The following is a 21349-nucleotide window of genomic DNA, read 5'->3' as shown; positions in this document are numbered from 1 at the left end:
TCAATCGTGGATAGTCTAAGGGAAAAATGTTGGGGGTTAGGGGTTGACACTACTGAGTCCGGTAATGAGTTCCATGCTTCGACAACTCGATTGCTAAAGTCATAAGTCAAAGTTTGGAGTGGTTTTTAAAATAGAAATAAATCCATGAGAGAAAATGTAGAACTTCAATAACGAGGAGGTGTAGTTAGAAAAAGAAACATGACTAACTTGTGTTATGCTGATTATACTATTTTGATAGCTGAAAATGTAAATAACCTGGAAGCTCCAATAATGCAAATTTAATGAACATAGTTAAAATATATCCCTAGGATTAAATGTAAATAAGACCACACTAATGACAACAGGTACGATAAATCCTAGGACTGATACTGAAGATAATGAAGTGGTGGAAAGTTTCTGCCTTTTAGAATTATCTATCAATCCGAACAAACAAGGAAAATATGCCACAGACTAGCACTTGATAGAGTAACAAGGAAAGTTAAGAACTTTCAGAATCATGCAGACTACAATTTTCTTTGTGACCACTCTAAAAAAAGTTATGTTTTTGAAGAAGCGATAACTTGAAAGTTTGAACCCAAATTCTGGTATTGGAGAAGATTTCTAAGAACAAAATTGGTAGCCTGGAAAACAAAGATATGGATCAAAGAAGAAATAATTCTAGAGTTCTTACTTAGGGTGCAAATTATTTTTTTTTACACATTGGGCACATAAAAAGTTTTTTTGAGGATTCTGTAATGCTGAAGAAAAAAAGGAAGGAAGGGAGAAGGGGGGGAGGGAGGGAGGAAGGATGGAAGGAAGGAAGGAAAGAGGGGGAGGGGAGGGGGAGGAGAAGAGAGGAGAGCAGAGGAGAGAAAAAAAGGGAAAAGAGAAAATAAAAGGACAGGGACAACTGGTAGTAGTGTGGATAGACTTAATTATAGCAGAATTGAAGGGTCAGATTGAATTTATATCTGAAGAAAAATTAAATTAAAGTAGATATATTTAAGTATTTAAGGGTAAATCCCAATTTGATGACACACAGCTATCATCAATCAAACCCCTGTTCTTAATTTTTTTTTCAGTGATTTGTATATATGACATTTCTTGCAGTAATGATGTACATGACGGAATACACAAGAGATTCTATCCAAATAGCTATAGCAAACAATGTTTTCCCAAGATACAATCCATCTGTTAGAAGAGCTATATAATTATGAATCCATTGCAAGGTTTTACATATATTGAACATAAAATAGTTTGTGTTAAATAATTTGTGACATTCCATGCTGCAAAAGAGAAGAGGTGATGGTCTTACCTCTTCTCATAGGGTGGAGCTAGCAGTCAGTATGGGTTTTCCACATCCATTCAGCGATGAGGACCGAGTCTGTCTTTTTTTGTCAGGATCAGCCCTGCTAGGACTCAGCTTTCACAAATCTGAAGACTAGACTCCGTAGTATCATCCCCTAACACCCCCCCCTTAGACTATCCACGGTTGACCTCTCCAGATTCCCTGTCCTATAGTTTCTCCTATATCTCGTATTTCTTCTCTACTATATCCTCTATAACCTTCATTGTGTATTATTGTGTATTGGACAAAATAAATAAATAAAATAAATAAATAGACCTGGCATGGCAAAACTGAGCCAATATCCAATAATCATAGGCTCTCATCTGGTCAACACTTGCCAACTGTCCAAATGTACTATTCTTAATATATTGACTAAAAGAGCAATCAGACAAGGGGGCTGAAGAACCACACTATTCATGGGCGGGACTGACTGCTGGCTCCACTCTAGGAGAAGAGGCATATCAGTAAGACCAATGCCCCATCTCCTCGTGGGTGGAGCCAGCAGTCAGGTTGGGGCTATTTATTTATTTGATTTATATGCCGCCTCTTTCCAAGAACTCGGGGCGGCTTACAACATATCAAAAACAATATACAATATACATATCTAAAATCCAATTAATTTAGCTAAAATTTCTTTTAAAACCCTAATAACATTTAAAAATCATTCATTCCCATTCAAACAGCAAAACATACCTACAATCATCAGCCAGGGGGCTAGAGTCTAATGGCCCCAAGCCTGGTGGCACAAATGTGTCTACTGTGCTCAGCTGACACCCAAGTGGTTGGAGCAAAGCTCTGTCAAATTTACTTCTCTCTTGCTTCTCTTTGTGAAGATATAGAAGGTTAAACTCATTTGGTGAAGTCTTGTTCAGTAGAAATTGATCAGGAACCAGCAGTTGGAATGGGAGCCTTGTTTTGCCACGTCCGTCCTGCTGAGGAGCAAGTCAAAACTGGGTCCTAGCAGGGCAGATCCTGATAAAAAAGAGACTTGGTCCTCATCACTGAGTGGATAAGGACAACCTGTCCTGACTGCTGGCTCCACTCACGATGGAGAAACTCAATTTTCAACATACATAATCGATATGATTAAACTTTACAGTCCAATTCTATATCTTGTCATAATATCAAAAGCTCACTCTATAGTATATGAAGGACCAGAGTTCTGAAAGAACAGTTGTTCTCAACCTTTCTAATGCCGCGACCCATTAATACAGTTCTTCAGGTTGTGGTGACCCCCAACCATAAGTCTAGTGCCAATTCTCCAAACAGAGCTCTAAGATGACTGGCAGGAAGGTCAGAGGGACACTCCCACTGTAAACACCTGATTGGTCGGATTGTAAAAATATGTTCCAAGGTGCCAGAATAGAAGATTTAGTTCGTAATACCATGGGAAATTTGTCTTTTCCCATGGTCTTAGGCAACTCCTGTGAAATGGTTGTTTGTTTATTTAATTCTATTTCTATGCCGCCCAACTCCCTAGGGATTCGGGGTAGCTCACAGTAAAATTAAATGAAATGTTTAATAATTTAAAAATCACAATAACAACATTGACAAAAATAAATTCCATTTAAGGAACAAATTCATCATTGGCTACAAATGTGTTTTAAATGTGCATAGGAAAAGTCAAGTGTTTCCTCGTTGGTATCAAAGGCAGCCAATGTCAGTTCCAATCTAGCCTCTAAAAAAGGATAATTCCAAGCCAGGGTGCCACAGTTGGGAAAGATCTTTTAGTTGTGAGACGCCGATGAGTGCAGCCTTAAAGATCTGAACAGGTATATGGTGTGAATGAATACATTATTTCAGGTTGTATTTCTGTATTTCAGACTGCATCAAATTTCAGAGAGGAATATACAACAAAGCTTTGCTTTGTCCTAAGAATCCATATTAAACTTGAACCTTTGTTTTGTTTAAGAATAATTTCTAGAGATCAAAAGAACTGTTTTTCTATCCTTCTGCTCCCACCTTCAAACCTCCCTTTTCTTTTCATTTTTACAGGATGTTGAAACAGCACTAACTAGAAAGATGATAGTTGACTGTAAACTCTCAGCAGAAACAGGAGGAAGTCAGTAAAAACATATGCTCATAAAAATTGAAAAATTCAACAAGGTATTAGAGCCTTCAAACTTCCCACTTGGAAAAATACAGTCTGATGAAGAACCAGTCACAAAGATGACCCAAGATGCTGTATAAAGGGTGGTATTCCATTCTAAGGGGTTTATTAAAGGGAGATGCATTCCTTTTTTTATATAGAAGAGAGAAATGAAATGAACATTAGTCTCCTGGGAATCTCAACCACTCTTGCCTCTGACAAACCGATAGATCACCAGTGTTTTAGAATAAATCCTGAAAAATTAACAATTTAAAACTTCAATAGCTCAGGAAGAACTTAAAAGTTTTTGCACTTGCCTGCTCCTTCTTTCTCATCCTTTTCCCTTTTGTCCACCCTCACATTAGGATATATTTTGTAGCCACTTCCTAAGTTTCAAACAAAAGGAACACTGCCTGATCATTCTATACCATCAAATGATCTTTAGGGGGGGAAAACCCTAAGATTCCTAAGTCCCGTGCAAATAATTATCAAGCACCAAAACACATAAAGTATAATTTAAGGAATATCTGGCATGATCCAGTGTTTTTTCCAGTGACCAATCTATCAGGGCAACCTGGTGTATGGGATGGAGCATACTGCTTCCGCTTTCGCTTCTGCAACAAACTGACATGATGATAAAAATTATTAAATGAACTGGTATGTCTGTGAAGAAAAGACAGTAACAAAGAGACAGGAGGCACAGGCAATCGGCAAAAGACTACCATTACTTCTGTGGCAATGATAAATCCAGCAAGTGGGAAACCAATGGTTCCAGTTAATGGACAAAAGATCTTCAGCTCCTCTGTAATAAAGTTTTCTAGTTTCCTGGTGAGGCAGAAGACTGGTTATTTATGGAGAGGCATCAATGGAGACAGAAGATGAATGAAACTCCCAAACCCGCGTTGGGCATAACAACTTCATCTAATCCATGTTCTAGGTATGAAAGCAAAAGTATCTTGGTTAGTATCAGGATTAAGAAATTCCAGAAATAATCTTCCTTGTGGTACAACTGAGTTTCTCACCCACAAGGATTATTGGCGATATGATTAAGATGGGTTATCTAGCATACATCTTCCCTATTTTACTAAAAGAAAGGTGACAATTCTGATTGTCCAAAGCCATAATGAGCAGTCTAGACTAATAGCATAGGGCTATTAGCAAGATATACAGAAAATTATAACCTGATATATTAGGAGACTAAAAAATAAAGTGTATTAATTAACAAATGAAATGAAATAAATAAAAATACAGACCTATTGTCTGGCTGTAATGCCATGAAGAATAATATCCATCAATAAAATATTATATGGTACCTGTTAGAATATTGTAAGTCACAGACTACTTATACAGTGGTACCTCGAGATACGAGTTTAATTCGTTCCGGACCTGGGCTCTTAAGTCGAGCAGCTCTTATCTCGAACGACTTTTCCCCATAGGAATTAATGTAAATAATTTTAATTGGTTCCAGCCCTCAAAAAACTCACAAAGTTAGTCTAAATTATGCAGAAAGACATGTTTTTAATGAAGAAATGTACATGTACATATAAATGAATAATGAAGTTTCTTTCACTTAACTTGTAAACTTTCTTAAACTTTTAAATTTACATATGTTCAACTTCTCTGCCACCCAATCCTGTAGGACAGAGGTCCCCAACCCTTTTTGCACCAGGGACCGGCTTTAAGCGATCAAGAGAGGAATGGGTGAATGAATGGACGGAGGGTGGGAAGGAAGGAAGGAAAGAGGGAAGGGACAGGAACAGAGGAAGGAAGCAAGGAAACTTATGAAAGGGGAGAGTAAGAGAGGAATGAGTGAAGGGAGGGAGGGAGGGAAGAAGGTGGGAAGGAGAAAGAAAAGAAGAAATAGAGGAAGGGAAGGTAAAAGAGAGAAAGAAAAAGAGCAAGAAAGAAAGCAAGAAAGAAAGAAAGAAAGGGTGAAGGGACAGGAACAGAGGAAGGAAGCAAGGAAACTTATGAAAGGGGAGAGTAAGAGAGGAATGAGTGAAGGGAGGGAGGGAGGGAAGAAGGTGGGAAGGAGAAAGAAAAGAAGAAATAGAGGAAGGGAAGGTAAAAGAGAGAAAGAAAAAGAGCAAGAAAGAAAGCTGCAAGCACCCCCCCGAGCCCCCCAGGCCGGCTGCAACCTTTTAAAACACGCGCGCCGCTTCGCAGCTGTCTCCTGAAGCCGAACGCGGAAGTTAGCGTTTGGCTTCAGGAGACAGCTCCTTGGCGCTTGTATCTCGAATTTGGGCTTGTAAGTAGAACAAAAATATCTCTCCCCTCCCAGCTCTTATCTCGAGTTGCTCTTAAGTAGAGCAGCTCTTATGTCGGGGTTCCACTGTATAGTGAATTATGTTGGCATAAACTTGATTTATATTTACTCTTCTTATTACCTAATGTATCAATCTCAAATTTTTAAATTATTTTCTTTCTATGGTTTGCAAAAATAGCTTTACCCCATGGTAATAACGGAATGGATATGTACAGATTTGTTCTAAAAGATTAGAAATGCATACCATAAGAAATAAATCATACCATATTTTGGTATGGTCAGTCTCTTGGTCACACAATGTACTTAGCTCTAGATTTCTATATGTTGTTTATAGAAAAAAAATCACCATTATCTGAGTTGAGACACATTAAGATACATTAATTGTTTTCAAATCAAACTGCTACTTTCACATGGCTTTCTATGCCAAAACCAAACTATTGTTTAATTTATTGCATTAATTTATCCACTGAAAGATTGTTAGATATGTATTGATAATTGTCTTAACAGCTATCAATAACATAGCCTGTTGCCAATAGATTAATATTACTTTCATAAAACATTTGGTTAGAGGAACCAAATTCACAAAGCTGGAAAAATGACCTTGAAGAAATTTCAATTTCTCAATCTAATTTCTGAAACAGGCACAAGAAAAAAAAATTTAAAACCACATACAAGTTACTATGGGCTTTTATGTTTATACAATAAGGAAACAAATATTAAATGAACTTAATATATTTCTCATTCAGTCTCTCTCTCTCTCTTTTTCTCTCTCTCTCTCTGTGTATCCTATGTATTTGCAATGCTCTATTTGATCAATTTTACACTTTTAGTAGACAGTAGATACAATGAGAAACAATTTTCTGTGTAGAAAATACTTTATGCCTGAAAATGTTTCAGCTTTATAAGTTCAGAGATTTCCCATTTCCTCAAGGGACGACCGCTGAGCCAAAGATTTTGCATTTTGATCTTAGATTCTCCTAGCAGATGTTTAAAAATGCATGTAACTAGACAGCTCCCTTTTGGCTACATATCAGAGAAGGCTTGAAAAACCTAATTTATTCTTTCAAAGGTCAGCTGTAACAGACACCCAAAACTAGTTTCATATCCTTTGGGAAATACTGTATTGTAGAATAAAAAGTCCGTCTGCATTTTAGTAATTTTATCCATTTTCTTTTATCCAGCAGCCAGATAATCATCTTGACAAGCAAATATTGTATATATACTTCTGAACCCATTTATGTTACAATACCAAAAATAACATACAAAATACAGAATGACCAATTATATTTTCTTATTATATATTGAAAGTCATAAATCCTAAACAAATGGTAAACAAAATGACTCAATGATCCCAATATCTAAGGTTAAATAGCCACCGTAAGATGTTGAATACGAGAGGAATGGCAAATAAAGAAAATAAATAAATAAATATTGAAATATACTATAATATGATACAAGCTTCAGGTTTTGTCTTGAGCTATCTTCAGAAATATTTTATTATTAAGGATTGTAACTGTTAATTACTGTGATATTAATTTTTAAGGTTTTCTGAGTAAATTTTTAACTGAAGAATGAAAATACTTTAAATAATTAGCAATAATTAATACATTTTTCATTGGGAAAAATACAAAAAATAATCATAAATTATTCTATGTGGATGATTACGTGCAAATTCAGAATGTGAAAATCTGAACACAATCTTTTGCTTCTATCCAAATAACATATGAATAGTAATAAAACTGTACACTAATACAATCTATTCATTATTCTACTAAAGCAACAGCATTCAAGAACAATACATTATTAATATTATTTTATATGTTATTGTATAATTACTATTTTAGTGGGTTCTTTCCTTAGCATATTAGAATACTTGCTTGGGGAACTGGAAGCCTACTGTATCTAGAACATCTCCAAATCCTCAATAGGACTTTGATTTCTTTCTTGCACAATTAGTACCAGCTATGATATTCAGTGAACTAAGTTCGAAAATGCAATATCTAATTCAGACATACTTTTTCAGAATTCAATCTTGTATGATGAGTGGCCTATACATTTGATAAACAATAAAACAATAAAAATGTTTTTTGCGTCATGGCATACATTTCACTACTTTCCCCCTTTGCTTCATCTCAAACAATGGCACCTCAAATTTGTGACGGGAAAACGTTTTCTCTATATCAGTGTTTCCCAACCTTGGCAACTTGAAGATACCTGGACTTCAACTCCCAGAATTCCCCAGCCAGCATTCGCTGGCTGGGGAATTCTGGGAGTTGAAGTCCAATTATCTTCAAGTTGCCAAGGTTGGGAAACACTGCTCTATATCTTCAGCTGGTTTAGAGAAATCAGGGTAAGTTATAAGGCATAAACTGTTCACTTCCCCAACAAGGGAATGTCCCCAATAAGGGAATGTCTATCCCATTAAGGATGTCCAGGACATACAATAGAGGTCCAGCATAATTACAAGACACCTTGAAAATGGATAATACATCTGCATTTACTGTTATAAGCAGTAAACTAACATTAAGATTGTTATTACACCTTTTCATAAAAAACACTCTTTTTTTCTCATCTGGCCAAGATATCACCAGCATTTCCATATAAAATCTTCATGTGTAATTGGGTACTAAAATAATGATTGGGTAAAGTGTAGTGTTATCCACAGCAAGAAGTGATACCTTGCTTTTCAACTATTTCGTAAATATATTTCACATAAATATATTTCAAACAAAAGTTTTCTTCTGTATCATTTTCACATACTTCTTACAAATATTGGCCACTATATATTTTGCTCATATTTCTGTAAAACATTTTTCATTGATTATTTGTATAGTTTTTTCCAAAACAAGCATATCCTGTAATGATTTTCCACAATTACTATGTATATGAATTAATTTCAGTCAAACTATGTATATGAATTAATTTCAGTCAAATCATAAAATCCATTCTCAAAGCCAGAACCAGAACTATTGCCAAGTGCTAATAGAGATAAATTTCACAGAATGAATTTTTAATGTGATCAAAGTAAGCTACATCCATCCATATAATCAGTATACAGTATATGATTTCTGAATTTGTGCCAACTTTATTTATTTCCAGTTATTCTTCTCAAGCCTGGAGTGGATAAGCGAGTGTGGAAGCATGTTGGATTATTAGACTGTACAAGTATACCACTATACTTGTGGCATACTACCATATATTTATACATACAATTACCCTTCACAACTGTACAAGACAAAGAGCCATATTGGTAAATAAAAAACAAACAAACCATGGAATACCAGGCGCTCTGATCAGCTGTTTGGCAGCTAGCAGAGAAATGGCAACACTGATGCTGGCAGCTATGATGAGGCTTGAAGATACTTGGCAAAGCTTCTTTCTGGGCAGCAGCAGAAAATTGATTACGGTACTTTTTAAGAAACAGTGGCAAGCCACACAAGGCTCTTTGGTGGGATGTATGCTGCCTGCAGGCATATTTGTGCAGACCTGATCTAATCATTATATTAAGATATAAATGAAAAGTAAAAGTCAGCTCCTGCTATCAAAATAGTGGACTGCTATTACTGCTTTATAGACTTTTATATCTCTTTTTAAAACCATAAATTAGTCTGAACACACTAACTTTGGAAAAAAGATATGGCTCATTGAAAATAGGCGGGGGGGCTGGAGATGTCGCTCAATAAGATTAACAACTACTGGAGGGCGACTAGGGCGACCAACGAGAACCGGGATTGCCACAGGAAAAGAAGAACCTGGGATTCTATCAATCAAGATAAAGAGACAGGACCACAGAGTGCGGGGCAGTGGCAGTGGCCAGCACTGAAGAGACTATCTTACCATTGGTACTGGAGTTTCTTAATAAGAACTTAATCAGCCTGGAGTTTGACACCCTCTTGCTGCTGCTTTTTTTTTTTTAAGAACTACAAGCTAATCAACCACTCCTATGCTATTTTTTGTTTTATGTTCCTATGTCTTATGTTTTTAGTTAATTTTTAAGGGGGCTAAATTATATATGCTGGGGTAGTGGTGGAATGAAATGGGATTTTGTACTGGTATTTTAACTAACTTATTTTTAATTAATTGTTGGGGGGGTTAGTGATGGATGCCTATGATTATTATGAATGGGGCCAATTGAATGGGAGTGGGTGGGATGGGTGGGGTGGATGGGATGGGGCGGGTGGATGGGACTATGGTATGGATGTGATGAATGGATATGGTACGAATGAAATGTTTGGCACACCTGACGCTGGAGAGGCAGGAGGGGAGGGGACACCTTTCTCTGGGGTGACAAAGGGTCAGAACATTCTGGTCTTGCTGGGGAGAGGCAGATATGGTGGGAGCCATGGAGCTAGCCGTTCCAGGGGAAGGACAGATCGCTGCTTAAGAGTGATTCCTTCTTCCGGCTCTATGAGCTCAACCCAGGGCACTGGTGATGAGTGTAATTTTGGCCCTGGGCTCAGTCTGCTGCTACTCAATGCCAGGTGAGTGGTAAATAAAGCTCTCCTCATCTGGGAATTGATCCTGGATGAGGAGGCCGACCTGGTATATGTAACTGAAACCTGGCTGGGCCCAGAGGGAGGAGTTCCTCTCTCTGAAATTTGCCCAGCTGGGTTTTAGGTATGGCATCAGCCTAGACCCCAGGGAAGGGGGGGAGGAGTGGCTATAATAGCCTGCGTAGACTCGTTGCTCCAGAGATTGCGGGCTGTGAGTCACTCCTGGTGAAGTTGGACTTAGGGGCTCAGGTAGGCTTGTTACTCACATACCTGCCTCCCAGCTGCGTGTCAACAGCCCTGCCTGCGCTGCTCGAGGGGGTAGCCGGGCTGGTGGTGGCGTTCCCCAGACTCATTGTCTTGGGGGACTTTAACCTACCATCACTTGGAGAAACCTCTGGGCTAGCACAGGAGTTCATGACCACCATGACAGCCATGAACCTGACTCAAGTAGGAAAAAGTCCAACTCACGAGGGGGGGGCACGCACCCGACATGGTATTCCTCTCTGAGCAACTGAGCAATGGTCTGAGACTAAGGGGCTTAGAAGTGTTGCCTTTGTCATGGTCAGACCATTTTCTACTGCGGCTTGACTTCCTGGCTTCAATCCTTCCCCTCAGGGAGGCGGAACCCACTAGGTGGTTCTGCCCCAGACGCCTGATGGACCCAGAGGGCTCTCAGTGGGCCGCCAGACGTGGGCCGCCAGACAGCTGAGAGGCCTGGCGGCAGCGAAATCAGCAACAATAAAATAGGCAGTGAAATCCCGAAAGCGGAGGAGCAGCTCCCGACGCTGACCAGCCCAAACCGTCGGCCCCCTTTTCTGCTGCAGGCGGGTAGCCGCCCATCCGTCGGGCTGTCTTCTGCCTCCGGATCCAGAGGCATGCCCATGGCCACTGAGGGCTTCTCCCCAAACAGCGCCGGCGCCGAAAGAAGACGGGTCCAGCGAGGGGGCTGAGCCTTGGCCGCCGCTGCCCAGATTGCACCTCCTGCCCCCATGGCGGCCAACAGAAGACACGGTGGCAAGATCTGCAGCGGCAGAGGTCCTGTGAGCCACCAAGCAGCTCAGTTTTGGAGTTAAGTGAAACCAGGAATGGAGGAGGGAGGGGGGAGGAAGAAAGGAAGCATCTCTATTTTGCTGTCTCAGCACGCAAACCCCGCGAAAATCGAGGGAACACTGTATGTTTTTCCACCGTACCGGACTACACCTTACTTTCTGGGTATGCCTTATATTAGCAAATTAGCAAACCTCTGACATGCCTTACTTTCGGGGTACGTCTTATTTTCGGGAAAACAAGGTACCTTTATCATGAATCAAACACAGGGTGTTCAGTGTTACTGCATGTGCATATTGTAACACTGTAACATGAACAAAGTTCCTGATTGTCTGAATTCCAACTATATTTCTCTGAACATACAGCATAATCATTTTGCAAGAAAAAGAAATAACAATCACTTCCTTAATAAATTCTGTTTTTTGTTTGATTTGGTCTTATAGTTCAGGATGGGCATAATCAGGGGCGGGCTACTGCCCGGACGGGGGAGAATGCAGCAAAAATGCTCCACCCCATAGCACCCAATTTGCACTAAAATATGTTGAAAGAAAATGCAGGGCGTCCTGCATAAGCCACGGCCACAGTGTGGTAGTAAAAATTTTGGTAGCTCTTTACTGGGCATAATATTCTAAACTGCCAATTCCCAGGCACCATTCAGAAACTTGATTAGGTCAGGCAGTGGCAGAGCTAACACTAGGAAAATGAAGCTGGGTAATCACTATGATCACTATGGGGGAATCTGCCTGAGTGTTTAAAAGGGGTAGGAAATGTCATAGCTATTGGTAACACAAGATTTCTCATCAGGATATCTACCAAACCGGAAGGAAATAGCGATCCTTCCCAATTAGGGAAGGTTAGTGAGAAGAGGGTGATTGAGCCCATCAATGTCAATCTATCAAAACTCTTAGACAGCCTGCTGTTTTGGGTCTTTTCAGACTCTGAATAAAGGAAACAACATTTTTTGTTACTTTTCTATAGAAAAGAAGTAAGCTTGAAGTAAGAAGTTTGTTGGAGATGTAATAACATTTCATTCAAATATTTATTCAAATACTTGGGGGAGGGGGGAAGCCCAGAATATTTGTACTGTAATTTTTTCACATTTAATTTATTAACTTGAATTTGAATATTTGAATATGTTATGTTATTTTTAATTACGGATATCCATGGAAATTAAGCAAATTATTTACACATATAGACTATATATCAACAGGTATAATCAAATGTAGCCATATTTTATTGAAACCAATACAGACATGTATATACACAATATTTCTTTTCCTTTTTTCTGTTTCTTCACTTTAATTAAATGGTTAAAGACAACATCAAAATAAAGATCAAAACCTAAGGGTAGAGGGGAAATATCACCACTTGCACAACTCAAAAGTCAGAATAATTTGAACACTTTGGACATACAGCAAAAGAACATTTCATATTTGTCACAATTGGGAGGGAAGGATAAGGTAGGGAAGAAGGGAGAGAAGGGAAGGGGACGGAGGGGGAGGGGAGAGCGAGGGAGGGAAGAAAGGAAGCAAGGAAGGAAAGAAGGAGGGAGGGAAGGAAGGAAAGAATTTATCTTCTGCATCAACAAGGAATAGATGCATTTATGAGCAATGTTAACAGCACCAGGATGTTTGGTTATTTCCGTATCTTGTTGCTGCAAGGGCAATCTACTACTTTTCTCATAACTTTTCAAACAAAGGAAACTGAATGGGTAAAATATAAGACCAAAATATTTTCAAGATAAATTTAGCATCCAGTAGTTAAGTAGGTGAGTTTCTCAGTAATTTTTTCTGACATCTTCAGTTTCTGTTGCTATAGAAACCACAGCACCCAGTGTTCAGGACAGTCTTGTGGTTGTCATTAATTCCTATTTCAAAGTCTCTGACCAGAGATTCTAGGAATTATGCTGGATTATCAAAACAGCAGCTTTCCAAATCTAATACTGTGGGAAATGGATTTTTTCACTTCTAACTTTTAGCTCTTATTGTGTCCTTCCCTCTCATCTCAGGCAGGGCAGCAGTTGCTTCATCTCATTTGGTGGCCCATATTCTGTTCATATGTAAATTGTCATATGACTATCAGAAAGTGTATAATATAAATACCAAGTCATTCAAGAGCTCAGCTGTTAATAATGTGACAGTGCACTGCCTGTAGGGATCAACTGAGTAAAGTCCATTGAGACTGACTTCACAGGCCATATACTCCAACCAGTATCAGCCTGACCAATTAGATCAAGGAAAGAGAACCTGTTATTGATACCATAGTTTTGAGAAGTTCAAGAGATGCAAGATGGTTAAGAATGATCAGAAAGAAATACAAATAACCAAGGATTTTAAGGGCAGCAGGGACTGGGAAGAAACAAAAAGTTATGAAAGTTAACTATCAGAAAATTTTATTCCTAACATCGACATCATGTCTGCTGCTTATAACTTGTTTGTGTGTACTGGAGACTTTAATTTATCATTTTCACTTATCACAGCCCTAAAAAAGTCTTTGAAGCTCCTGTCTCTGGAACAAGAACTTTCTTAACAGTGAGAATATGAGTTGGAAGGAAAATGATTTGCTATGGAATACAAAACTATTTTGTAGAAATTACTGATTAATTCTTAATGAAAATAGAAATAATGTAAATTCTTTCAGAAGATGAGGAAAGGTCTGATATTAAGTAGTGTTCTTACAAAATCAAACAAAGATTTCTATTTTTTAAACAGTTGTCCTGAAAACTAAACATATGATAATATACCTTTTTAGAAACTTAAAAATAGTTTTAATAAAAATAAAAAATATAGAAAATAAAGAAAAGATTCACCTAAAATATGCAACAATAACAATAATATCCAATATCTGGTGCAATCGACGCATTAAATGACATAAAATAGCTAGGTATATTTATTTACGCATCACCAATATATATTATTTATTCTACTTAATTCCAGAGAGTTGCAAGAGTTCAATTTCAGCTTTTTTCATTCTATTCAGCATCCCTTTTCAAATCTTTAAACATGATGTCAAATTCTCCAATGCATGCCAGGATTATCTGGGTGTTTAATTATATCAACAGCATATTGCTAATATTTCATCCTAAATTAATGGATGATTTTTTCCTAATAGTTTCATATAATTATTGAACAGTCAAAGATAGCCAAAATCCCACACTCTTCCATCACTGACTATATCTCCCATTTAGAGGAAAAATGGAAGTACTGCAAAATAGTGCCTCTTATGTGTAACTCTAAAAAATGATAAAGAATGCAATTTGAACATATGCCACAATTCTGACATTTTCAGATGGAAACATAAATTTTAATTCATTTGAATGAAAAATCTTTCTCTATTTTTCCAAACATCAATATTTTGTAACTTGTACAAAGATTGATAATGTTTGCAGTGATAGCAAGTTTTTTCCATTTCTTCCTGCTATCCTTTTAATGTTGTCCTTAAGGTCTACTCATGGTTGATTTTGTTATTTTCTAAGGCACTATCTTAGTTACCAAAATTGAGACCCATCTCTCTTCTGTCATCACTTAACTGTTGTCTCCCGGTACACGTTTAAGGAATATGATCTTCTGCATAATTAGCTTCTCTAAAGCTAATATTTAACTGAGGTTTGGGTCAAATGATATCATCACCACTATTATCACCTTCCTTCAACACAAGTAATCAATATTAATCAACTGTCAAAATGCCTATAATTGAATTTTCAACATTCATGTAAGTACTAATTGTATGAATGCAATTACATCACGTTTTTCTCTAAACAATCAAATAATATAAAGTTTAGAGGTTATCTGAGACATCACCTATATCAGGGGTGTCAAACTTACGGCCCATGAACAGGATGTGTCACATGCTGGCCACCCCCCACTCCCATTTTAGTGAAGGGAGAAAAATTTCAATACGACACGGCCTGGGTCACAAGTTTGACACACCAAACTCTGTGGTGCTAGTGCAAAAATCCATTATTGCAGCATCCTTAAATTTTGGCCATGCATACTCCTTTTAAATACTTCAAGTAAATGAGAATCCACAATTTCACAGAGCAATTTGTTCCATTCTTTAAATAAGTATTGCTGTTAGGAATTTGTCCAACTTACCTAGACCAACTTTGAATTCCTCCATGACAATTTTGCAGAGCTAGCATTTCTACTGAAGACTTCTTTTTTCCTGCTTAGCCTATCTGACATTTTCAATAGTCTGTAATTTTCTTTTCTTTTGAGGTCTCTTATCACCTTGCCTATTTTTCTCTGCATATGTTGTCAGTATTTTTCCTAAAAAATGGCCCAGAACAGGTCACAGTATTATAGGTGTGCTACAATAGCACAGAACATAGAGTAATTGATTTGTTTTGATCTTAACAATCATTTTTATATATTTTAACATGGTTCTTGCTCAAAAAAGTATCATTTTTTTTTTTGTTTTCAAACAAAATAAAATACATCGTTTTCTGAGAAACAACATTTTAGTATCACTGGTCTTATATGCAGACATTAGAAACAAATTAAGTCATTCAGCCCTATTTTACTCTGTAATGTTCATTTATATATTAATATTTCAGTCTACATCTTTGAGTGACAGGAAAGTTTAGGTTACAGAATGGAACAGGTATGTATTCTTCTCTTCTATGGAACAGCCACTACAGTTACTATGAGTATGCTCTCAAAATTACAAGTCTATGACAACTTGCCACTGTGAACTTTCTGTGGCCAACTCAATGGGGCCAACCTGCCGCAGCCAACTCGCCGTATGGTAAGTTGGCCATGCGTTGCCTGTGGTGAGTTGGTTACTTTTCCCATTCCGCAAAACTACTGGGAAACAAGAGCCTGGTATTATTAGGAATCTTCACGCCAAAGATCCTGAGAGATTTACGTTTGATTTGACCCAAATATATTATTAGAACAGATCTGAACTCACTTGCTGATACAATTAATGTTTTATTAGAAGAATTACAGAAGTAATAAAAAGAGATATGGGTATATGGGAGACAAGCTGGAATAAGATCTAGTTTGAAAGAGTGGTTAAGATACTGGCCTAGAAATCAGGAGATTGTGAGTTCTAGTTCTGCCTTAGGCATGAAAGTTGGCTGGTTGATCTTGGGCCTATTATTATCTCAGTCTAACTCACCTTACAGGGTTGTTGTTGTGGGGAAAATAGGAGGAGGGAAAATAAGTATGTAGACTGCCTTGAGTAATTTATAAAAATAAAAAGTAGGATAAAAATAAATAAACAGTGCACAGAACTAAATAAAAACTTATATAAAACTTTCACAAGTCTGAAGAAGATTATAGAGAAAACATACCAGAATATTGTTCTTTATAGTCTCATCTCAGTCCAGGATTCTCATTCATATAATATTTTTACTGTACACTGAGCTGGAAGAAGTCCTGTTATATCTTTCGAACTGCAAAAAAAAAAAAAGAGAGAGAATCTGAACTTATTAAAATAAGGATAGGTTTTCATAGTATATGATATTTATGGGCTCAGGACCTAATAATCTGAAAAAAAGGACTTTGTCTATTCTGTTCATGAATTTCTCATATTAATAAGTATCTTCTAATGACAAAATGGGGTTGTATTTTGTAGAACATACTTACAATACCCTGTGTAACTGAGGACCTGATTATTGTATATAGCTTCTTATTGTGTAGAATAAGAAGTACAGTTGAATACCCAACTGTAAGTATATTCAATTAGTATAGTTATAGTTCCTCTTCATAACATTACTGTATTTATTTTATTTAAAATATATTTATAGATGCCCACCTTGTTACACATAAGTCTAGAAGCCTTACAATACAAGTAATCTTCAACTTACAACAATTGAGTCCAAAATTTCTGTTGATAAGCAAGACATCTATTAAGTGAGTTTTGTCCCATTCTTGCCACAACTGTTAAGTGAATCACTGCAGTTATTAAGTTAGTTAAGTGAATGTGGCTTCCCCAGTGACTTTGCTTGTCAGGTTACGAAGGGCAATCACATGAGTCCAGGACACAGCAACCATCTTAAATATAAGTCAGTTGCCAAGTGTGCAAATTTTGATCATGTGTTCATGGTGATACTGCAATGGTCATAAGTATGAAAAATGGTCATGTGTCACTTTACCTATCAAAAGAAAACCCAAATGCCCAATCCATAACTATACTAACTGATCTTTATAATTCAATCTGGCTCCAACCTTATTCTTCTAGTGAATGGAAAGAAACCCATCCTAGCAATACAGGTAGACAGAGTGAAAGGCTGGAGACAACACATGGATTGCTTGTTTGGTTCTTCAATTATGCTCAACACCAAAACATCAGCTTGCTAACAAAGGGTTGCTACTCTTCCTGACTCAATCACTAAATTTACACAACACATTTAATCTTGATTATTATCATTTTATGGATTTACACTTGCCTGAAACATAAATTAACAAATGGCTTAGGTTCACTTGAGACTAGGCAACAAAAACAACAAAGATCTAAAATGAACCTTAATTAAATTTTGAATCAAATCAAATGTTCATTATGCTCAAAGCCCAGTATAACCTTGTGTGTGTTTGTGTGTGTGTGTGTGTGTGTGTGTGTGTAGAAAAAACACATACATTACTAGAAGTAAGTTATCATAAAAAACGTCAGGTTTCTTAATTGTACAATGTATAAGAAGGTAATATAAAATGGTAGATTCAAAATTGGAACTACTAACAGTAGATAATGAATACTAAATGGAATAAAAATGTATATTGTGTATGAAGAAGAAATATTATTAGAACAAATAATTAATTTTTGGGACTAGGGAGAAAAATATAAATTCATAAAAACTTCAAAAAGCAGAATTTCAGTTCAAATAGTCTTTCAAAAAAAGGAAACATTATCTACTGTCAGCTAACAATATTCTGGATTTCAATTTAATAGGCTTCAGAAGATATGCGCAGACATTCAGTGCTTTGATCTTCATGAAGAATTGATAATATTTCCCAGGATTCCCCTTCTAGATCTTGTTTTAATGAAATTCATTGAGTAGTCAGAGGAATGGTCTAAATTTAAACATTAATAACAATATGCCAAAGGGCAATACAAGAAGACCACTACATTCTATAAGTTTGCTCATCACTGGCAATATTTCTGTGCAGTGCAATTTATACAGTAAGGTATGCAAAAGGAAATCATAGGCTAGGGATTTTTATGGCCAGGAGGAAGAAAGTAAAAATTTCAAACTGAAAACAATTTGCAGGAATGAGACTAGGCAATGAATGAGTATAGAAAAGTATTTTTCTAATCTCTTAGCACAAAATGGAACGTCCAGTTAAGTTCTAGGATTTTGTGAATAGATGGGGCGGAGGGGGGAGAAATCAACAGAGGAAATTGGGAGGAAATCCATCTTTGCTGGTTGTGAAGCAATAATTCTCTTTATTTTGTAAATAACACAGCATAAAACATAACACAATGTACATTTCCATTTAGGACGATAATTCCAAAGCAGTAAGATCTATAATGCGATGGTAAAGCAAGATAATTACTTTTATATAAAAATGATGAGAAAAAACTATTCTGTCTTTTCTTCATTTTTATATAAAAGTAATTATCTTACTTTTACTTAAACTATTTACTTAAACCATTCTGTCTTTTCTTGCTGGTGTTCTAGCCTGTATCTTTTTTCTATGGGCAGAACTGTAGTAAAACTAGGAACAGGAACAGGCAGAAATATAGTACTTCCAGGCTTCTCAAGTCAGAATAGTTAAATATTTAATGGGCATTACCATGCTCTATGTTCTGGCAGCCAATTGCAAAGAATTGTTCTTTGCACATTCAGAATACAAAGTCAGACCATATAAGCAGGGAAAAAATCAAAAGAAATACAGAACTGGAAAGTTAAAAAAATGAACTCCTCAATAAAATCATATAATTTGTGCCAATACAAAAAGATCCAGAATGGCTTCACTGGCGATAAAGAGACAGATTATTATCAGCATACTTGGGAGAACTTGAAATTTAAAAATGCTCTCTGAAAAGAAACCGAAAGTAATAGCTGGAGAAAAAAAAGGACTGGGGGAAAAAACAGAACAATCAAAACAATGGGAAAGAGGACTGGCCTAGCTTAAAATGAATGTCTAATTGGAAGTGTGAACAAAAACACTTCAGTTAAGTGAGTAAATAAATACAGTATTTCTGTTGTATCTTATTTGGCTGTGTACGAGAGAGAATGAGAGAGGTAGCATTTTGAACATCATTGAGTTACAAAGATGTTTACATTTAAATCTGACTTTAGAAATTTGAGATGTAGTATTTATAACATTTCTAAAGCACTGACGTGGGATGCTGGCAGTGTTGTATTAAACAAATTAACAAGATATAATGTTTAATATGGGTTTCATTTAATGAAGGAGCTTTGACATACTCCTACTCAATTGACCCTCCACATGTTTCACAAATACACATATGCCTAACAATATTATACTTCAGAAGCAGAAGGCAGTACAAGACTATAAAGATGAAAAGATAATGGAAAACGTAAAATGTAGTTCACAAATTATAGGAAGTCAAAACATAAGAATAATTAGTGGTAAATACATTTGTATTGCAATTGATAAATCCCAATATAAAAGTGACAGCTGAAATGCTTAAACAGTACCTTCTGTTAGTTAATCAATAGGGCTGCATTTGTCACCCATTAATAGAGACATCTAATTCTATCACTTAATATTTTTTAAGTAAACATATAAAAGATTAAAATGTACATACATCATCAAGAAGACAAGAAGAGTGACAATAAATATTTAAAAACAGCATTATGTGCTTCAATTAATTATGAAGTATTTCCTTTTGGTGTCTGATATCAGGAAATAACTGCCAATTATCTGGCCACTGATTTACGCAAGTAGGAATAAATGATCCAGTTTGAATTTATTTTTTCAAGTTGTTTCTTTCTTCAACATCCTTTTCTGATTTTTTTGATACTGCTATGGAAATCTATATACCATCTTATGCATTTTTCTCCTAAAATACATAAATTTGTCAGTTCAGCTTTGTAAGCAATTTCCTAATGCAGGATGTGTATGCATGTGCTTTTTTAGGCACACCTGTCGTTAGTACATACAACTTGTACATATATTTTCATTTCACACGTTTATACATTTATAATGTTGTTTCCCCTCATGCATAAGGGCAAATCAAATTTGTGCTATTTTACATATTGAGAAATGTGATGCAGAATTTCTTCCCGCATTTCTTCATAATGACAATCTTTCCAAAAATACTATTAAACTCTTAATTTATATCTATTTCACTGTAAATACATTTAAAAGTAACCCTTTTCCAAATAAGTGTCATTAATACATGATAGAACAGTGTGCTTTCTTCAGTAAGTTTATACTTTAGTTGTAATTAGACTTTGAACAAAGTGCAATTTATACCCTCTTGAGCTTTCCTTTCGCTGGAGAGACTTTTTCTTTATTTTGATTAGGCTAAATTCCTTGACTTCAAATTTCATATATCATAATTATACCTATATAATCCTCCTTACACCAATTCATCTAAAACTGAATAATGTTCCAAGACCCAACTTCCAGTCTGTTAATCTGAAGACTAATGCATACCATTTATTAACTAAATTTGTCTGCTTCTATAATGAACATTTTGAAGATTTAAAGATTTAAAGAGAAAGCATCATCTTTATAATCTCAAATCTCAAGACACCTTCAATTATATTTTCAATATTGCATGATATACAACAGAATTAAGGATTACCTCATTTATAAATGCTTTAAACAAAACTTTCCTTAAATTATAAAACATTATTCAATGGGACAATTATTTATTACAATATTAAACGATTACTTTAGGTCTCCCAAATGATGCCTAATTGGGATACAGCAATGAGTTTTGAAAACCATTAGTGAATGCCTTGATGTAGAGTGGACCACTAAAATCAATGCACTTTCTCCTGCATGTTAAAGAAATATATTCTTTAAAAATATTACTTTGTGTACTTGCTAATTAAATCAAAAATTTTACTGGTAATGCATTAGGTATCATGCTGCAATTTTAGCTAATTGTTTTAAAGGGGGGAGGTTAAGCATTAATGTGTTTTTCAGGCATCTGAAACTCCCAAGTCATTTTCTCGGCTAGCCTAAGATCATTATTACATTAGC

General features: G+C 36.3%; 1 long non-coding RNA gene across 1 annotated transcript in view; it reads right to left on the bottom strand.

The window, feature by feature from the left end:
- The window catches only part of LOC139169000 (uncharacterized), a 37168-nt gene that overhangs the window by 11965 nt on the left and 3854 nt on the right, over positions 1 to 21349 (bottom strand). Inside the window, exons 2-3 of the long non-coding RNA XR_011559414.1 lie at positions 16519 to 16620; positions 15317 to 15490 (exon numbers count right to left, since the gene is read on the bottom strand). This is a non-coding gene — a long non-coding RNA (uncharacterized lncRNA). The remainder of the gene's footprint in view (positions 1 to 15316; positions 15491 to 16518; positions 16621 to 21349) is intronic.

The sequence above is a fragment of the Erythrolamprus reginae genome, chromosome 6 (genome assembly GCF_031021105.1).
Source record: "Erythrolamprus reginae isolate rEryReg1 chromosome 6, rEryReg1.hap1, whole genome shotgun sequence".
In the NCBI taxonomy this organism is placed as follows: Eukaryota; Metazoa; Chordata; class Lepidosauria; order Squamata; family Dipsadidae; genus Erythrolamprus; species Erythrolamprus reginae.
The sequence above is the reverse complement of the archived record's forward strand: the minus strand, read 5'-3'. Positions and strand labels throughout refer to the sequence as shown.